Source organism: Perognathus longimembris, chromosome 21 (genome assembly GCF_023159225.1).
Source record: "Perognathus longimembris pacificus isolate PPM17 chromosome 21, ASM2315922v1, whole genome shotgun sequence".
NCBI classification, from domain to species: Eukaryota; Metazoa; Chordata; class Mammalia; order Rodentia; family Heteromyidae; genus Perognathus; species Perognathus longimembris.
In genome coordinates this window covers 43,533,012-43,539,855 of record NC_063181.1, presented here as the reverse complement: position 1 = coordinate 43,539,855, position 6,844 = coordinate 43,533,012, and positions in this window count along the sequence as shown.

Genomic DNA, 6,844 nt, shown 5'->3' with positions numbered 1-6,844 from the left:
CATGATGGCGCTAAAACTCCTTAGCCCTTGGATAGTTCCTTATCAATAGAATATTTTTAATTTTGTGATATTTAATTTCATCACCATTTCATCCAATTTAGGAGTTGACCAGATATTGACAGAAAAGAGAATACATAATGAGCATGTCAGATTTCTGGTATATGAAAGACTTCGTTATGGCATTCCTGGACAAGCCAGAAGGGCTGAGGGGAGATGGCAGTTCTTAGGGAATAATGGGCTCGATCAGAAGATGTTGCGTGACCCCCGTGCAATCGTTTGAAAATAAAATATAAAAGAAATCTGCAAGGACTCAAAGGAGAATGATTTGCATGCCTCAAATCAAAGAAGTTTGTTATTCCAGACAACTCCGTTGTACTGTCTTTTCTGCAGTAAAGTTACACTGTGATTGAAGACTCCGTGAGCATCAGATGGAATGTATCATAACTTTAATGCAGAAAATGTTAGGTAAAAATTAATTAAGCTTAGTGTGTCCCTGTAGGCTGTTTTCTCCTTAGAATTATTCCTGAAGTTAAACATTTCTTTTAGGAAAGATGTATATCAACATGCTCAAGTGTAATGCACTTCTACAACACAAACCACAGGACCACTTTCAGTAGACAGAATTGAGAATCTTCATTAGAATAGGATACAATTTACTATTTGAAAACATGTAAAAATATAACCTTGAGATATGAAAATGAGAAGAGGAATTTCAGAGTTTAATTGAACATGTACAGGAAATAACCTGATCGACTGCATAAAATTGCTTAAGAATGTTTTATATCTTAAGATTCCAAGATTGTGATATCAGCATTTGTGATATTCAACTTTCTGATTACGTAGCAATCTTTTACTACACCAACTTAAAAAATTTGGCAACTAATGTTTCACCTCTATGAAAAGCAGAAATAAAATGGCTGCTTTGGTAAATCAAGCTAACAACTGAGATGCAAATTCATCAGCAAATAAAATGATCAGGAAAGAAAATTTTACTCAGAGATGTAAAAGCTAAGCTCCACAGAGATGCAATCATTCCTCTTGTCTTAGACATGGTGGTTAAATTATTAAATAAAATTAAAAATTTTGTACTCCCCAACATGCTTTTCAAAAGAAAAATGGCATTGAAATACTTTTCAGTGAGTCAGCTATTACCAATATAACCAAAAAGCTGGGGAAGGAGAATGTGAAAAAAAAAAAAAGGAAAACAACCAGAGAAATATTCCTTTAAGCCATTCTATCTCTTTTCCTTTGAGAGCTACCTTGTTTGAGATTACAGAAATTATGATGCTTTTGAATAGTAGTGAGTAAGATCTTCTTTCTTATTATAGTCAATTATGTTATGCTAACTATGAATTAGAGTTTTGCAAAGATAGAGGAAAGGATGGCCTATGCCTGTACAAGATTCCTCTCAAGTAAGTACCCTCTACATTGGAAACTGAACTTTGTAATATGGCTAGCACAGGTGATCCAATTAACTTTTTCCTTATTTCTAATGTTTTCAATTTATGGATTTTGCAATAGCTACTGAATAATTATTCTGATATTACGCACATGTGGTTCTGCCGGATATCCGTGGCTGTGGCATTTGGTTCCCTAGCAACTGCAACTGTACCTTGAAAAGGAAAAGAAACTGTTATGAAATATTCTAGGACAATAAATCCTTATCAAAAAGCTGTAGGTTTGCCCACCATATGCCATTTTTTTTTTTGGTATGCAGTGAAAAGTATTTCAGATAAAAAGCACAACATCAAGTAACATTTTATGGCGACTGGTTAATAGTGGAACTCACCCTGGTTGTGTAAAGAAGCCCTGAGTGGCAGGTGCCCCGGTTATGTGGGTCACTGAGAGCAGGGATGGGGGCCACTTGACAGACTGGCACTCTGCTCTTTGTACGTTGCATCATTATGAATTTAAATAACTTGGGGAGCTGGAAACTTTTGTTAGGTTTGAGGTAGTCCCAATATGGGAGCTTCCATTCTATAAAAGTGCACCTGCATTCCAGATTCAGCATAATCACTATGTAATTACCCAAACATTGTTTTGCAAGCACAGAACTTCTCACAGGGTGCAATCAGAAGCAACATCTCACTGTTCACTGCATAGGTAAACACCAGGGTTAATTTTGTTTCCATCTCTGACTAAAACCCATCGATTCACTCATGGTCAAAGTTCTTCTAATCTTTGTTGTTGTTGAAAGACTGTTCCATGAGCCTAATAGGTTCCTTCCAGTGTGATTTTCAACTTCAACGTCATAGTGATACTGTTTGCCTCTATGTGGCAGTGTTCTGAGGCTTTCTGAACCTCTGAGGAGCTCCATTACTGGACCCACAAGCTCTACCTCTTTTTTAAATTTAATTTTATTGTCAAAGTGATGTACAAAGGAGTTCCAGTTACCTATGATAGGGAGTGGTTATATTAGTTTCATGTTACTCCTCTCCTACTGCCAGGACTGTAAGCTCTTCCCTGCTCTATTGCTGCATCTGACAGCTCTTCAGCTCTCTCCACTCAAGTTCCCACTTTGACCAAAGTTTTCTTAGGATGAACCTATAAGGAAATACCCCCCAGACAGGCATGTGGCCCCCGATTCATATACTTCAATATCTCTCACTGAGAACCTAGCTATTTCCTAAAACATTGCTCCTCCTTTTCCATACAGAATACCTCAGCTAGTTGCTGATGTGGACATGGTTTCCCAGTGTCGATTAGCTACAAATGTTGTGTGCTCTGCTCCAGGATATATACATAATATGAAGAAGACTCTAAGTATGTATCTCTAAGGGCTGGGAATATGGCTTAGTGATAAAGTGCTTGCCTTGTATACATGAAGCCCTGGGTTCAATTCCCCAGCACCACATATATACAAAACTGCCAGAGGAGGCGCTGTGGCTCAAGTAGTAGAGCAAAAAGAAGCCAGGGACAGTGCTCAGGCCCTGAGTTCAAGCCCAAGGACTGGCAAAAAAACAACAAGCAAATAATGTATCTCTAAGGCTGCTTGACTCTGCCATAACAAATTTGTGTGGAAGTAACCTAGGACTCAATTTACTTCCTCTTTTCCTAGTGCCTGGCATTGTGTGCATGGTCAGAGAAAGACAAGTTACTTAACCATGTTGTGTCTGCAATGAGCTCATTAGCAATTTATCAATATTTAGCAGAAAAGATATCTACCAACAACACTTAGATGTATGCTTTTACAACACAGAGGAAATTAAATAAAGGCCAAGTGGGAACTTCCGTTGTAACCTGGTAATTTTAATGACATGCCATGTCTGTGTCATCCAGGCTTCCTCCTTGTTGAAGTGGAGCTTTAAATCTATGATATAATTCCTATGCGTGCATTCCATGGGAGTGATACCAAAGAGATGTATGCCACTTTGTACTGTAAAGACTGCAAACCTGTATTTGCTTTCCTTTTGCACCCAGTTTCAATTCCTTTGAGGTTATCAGGAGAAAATGGAAATAGATGGAGTTTGGAATGAGGATGGACTGGGCAGAATGAGTGACCTCTCTTGATGGATAGCAGATAAAGTACAGCCTGAACTAAAACCAAGCTCTGAAACTACTAGAGAGGCACACTGGGTAGCTGGAGGAAATAAATCATGTGGATAGAGCCATAGCCATTGTAGGAGAGGAATTGGGCAGGAAAGGTAAACAATTGAGATCACTTATTTTAGTGCTATTAATATTACCTGGCAGGTAACACTTGCTAATTCATTAACAGGGACTAAATTATTAATCTAGTCTAGCTTACATTAGTCTTCAAGAGTGTAAATCTTTGCAATCCTTCTTGAGGCAAGGATATTAAATCTCCACAAGGTTAAGTGTATTCACAATTGGATTTAAAGGGCTTTAACCACATACATATTATTATGTTAATATTATTAGCAAACTCTATATAAGCTCTGCATCCAGCTTGTATCAGCCCCCCACTCCAGTTCAGTGCATAGAGTCGGAGAAGTCTTGTAATGCAATCTGTTCCATCATGCGATTAATAATAAAGAAGCAGTGACTTAGAATATGACTTTGTGTGTCTGCTGTCTGTCCATCTGTCTTTTTTAGCATTCTGTTTTATTGTCTTTATGTAGTTGTACAAAGTGGCGTCCATTTCACAAAGCCGTTTATGAACACAGCATATCTTCATCAATGTCACTCCCTTCACTTCCTTACCCACCCTGTCCCTCGCAGTTCTTAATTTTCTAGGTTGTACACTAGATGTTTTTTATTGCAGTTTCCCCTCTTCCCCTCTTCATTTGACTACCCCTTTCCCTTTGACCCTTTTTGAGTACTTGCTTCCTGGTGTTTTATTTTGCTGAATTTTGATTTTACTGTCTAAGGAATTACAATATTTGAGATCTCCTTTGGATCTACCTTATTTCAACTAATACACTTGTATACATTTGCATACCATCCAACCTATTTACCCATGAACTTGTAAACTAAGTTTAGCTCCCACATATATGCATTTTTTTTGTATCCCTGGGCCTGACTTACTTCACTTAACATAATGTTCCCCCCAAGTCTTTCCATTTCTTTGGAAATGGTACAATATCACTCACTGTAATATATGGGAAAATTCAGCAAACATTAAACATAGATTTACCCTATCATGCAGCAATTCCACTCCTGGGCATTTACCCCAATATTACAAACCTGGATGTGGTAAAGCCACCAACAAAACCATATCCATTTTCCCTGATTAAATCAAGGGAATTTGGTATAAATATGCAATGGATTTTTACACATCCATCAGACAGACTGTGCCTTTGTAAATGTGGCATACCATGTGAGAAAGTCAGCCACTATCACATGATTATAAATAGTGTTTGTTTAATAATAAAAACATAGTAGTAACCAAGTAATGAACATGTCGAAGATGGATATTTGTAGGTCAGAGGAAACAAGGACCAGATACGTGGGACAAATAAGGGAGATTTAATGTACAGCATGATGACAATAATAAAATTGTATGAGCCTTGGATTTTTGTTAAATAAGTGGATTTTTCTCTTGTCACAAAATGTAATTATGTGAGATGATAGATGTGCTAATTTGTTTCTTTCTAGTAACTGTTTTACTATTGTAATATGTTTCCATAATATCATGTTGTAAACTTCAAATGTACACAATAAAACTCATTTTTAAAAAGCAACAGCAAATGCAGGAATAGTGAAGATTTAAATGTGAATAACTAAAACAAAAGCACATACAAATGCTTCTTGGAAATTCTACTAAGTTTGATGATACTAAACTTCAGATCAGTTCCTTGGAAATTCCCTTCCTCTCCCACTTTATAACTTCCGTAGGACACAGTGTTTTCTTTAGACAATTTTGGGAACATTAAAGATGTGAGTTTTGGTCAAAGAGGTTTATTACTAAAAGCACTACGGGACTTTGTTCCATGCCTATTCTCTGAGAATAGTTAGCAATAGAAACTGAAGAACAGCCAAGTCGTCAGCAAAGATATTTATATACTGGCCTGTTCATATTTATTTATTTACCTGACACTTATTTACTTTATTGGTCAGACAGGGAGAGAAAATACTAGGAAGTACACATGAAGAGCAAAATGTTAAATATAGGTCATGCTTAAGTTCCACATTGTCAGTTTATTTAAAAGTGGTTACATTAGTAGAGCTGATATAATAGTATCGATTTTTATTCTTGTATACAAATTAGCTTTTGGGTTTTCAAATTTGAACTCCATTTTCTTGCTCTCAGTTCAACAAATCTTTCTTTTCTTTCACCCTTCAGAGACACCTGATGCAAACTTTGCCGTCTCTGATATCATCCCCTAACCTCCCTCCTTCCATCTCTCCTCCATTCCCCATGAGAACTCATCATCTGTGAGTGAATGCTCCTTACACTTGCTATTGACATGACACCTGCTATCCAAAGCAGTGCACATGGAGCCCTCCAGTCAATAAGATGGTCTCACAATTGACTTAAAGCGAGAACCACACAATAAACTCGTTTTTGGGTCAGAAGGAATCTATTGATGCAAATAATGATTAAATAATCACAGACCTACATGGTGATTCTGGGCAGATGAAGGTAGGCAATCTACACATTTGACATTTCTACCCATTCTGAAGGTAATACAGAGCTACATTTTGTTAGCAAAAGTAGAGATTGTAGAAATTCATCACTTGTACTATACAATGAGAAAATTGTTTCTCATTCAATATGCAGCCCCACTCTTAGAGTGGCTAAATATTTAGAAAACAGCATACACAGATTTCTACACATCTTAATAAGATGCTGAATCTTTTTGACAAGGTGACTTTGTTTCCTTCACTTTCTGGGGAAAATGTGAATGGAAGAATTACAGAATGTCATTTTTTATTCACCATCATTCTACAGTTCTTTTTAAAATTGAAAGCTAGATTAAAATACAAACTCAGAGAAATGATCCAATTTAAACAACTCTGCTTTTCCTGACTTATTTATCAGAAAGTTTTCAAAAACATTTTAAATGGAAGTATGGTTAAAAATGGAATATTGATCACTCACTTCTTTTTCCCTTTTTAATTTGCCATTGTAGAAAAATTTGAACAATGCATAGTAAAGAAAAATTTATAATATATATGTGTATTGGAACTAGGGAAGGGAAGGGGAGTATTAAAATGGAGAGAAAAGGGGTAAAAGATAAACCAATGCAACAGCAATACTTACAAAACTATATGCTATAAGCAAACTGTACAATTCACAGGGGAGGAGAGAAATAGGGAGAGGGGAGGTAGGAGAAAAATGAGGGAGGAGGTAACAAGTTGGATAAAAAATGTACACAGTGACTTTTGTGTGAAACTGTAACCCCTCTGTACATCACTTTGACAATGAAGAAATAAATTA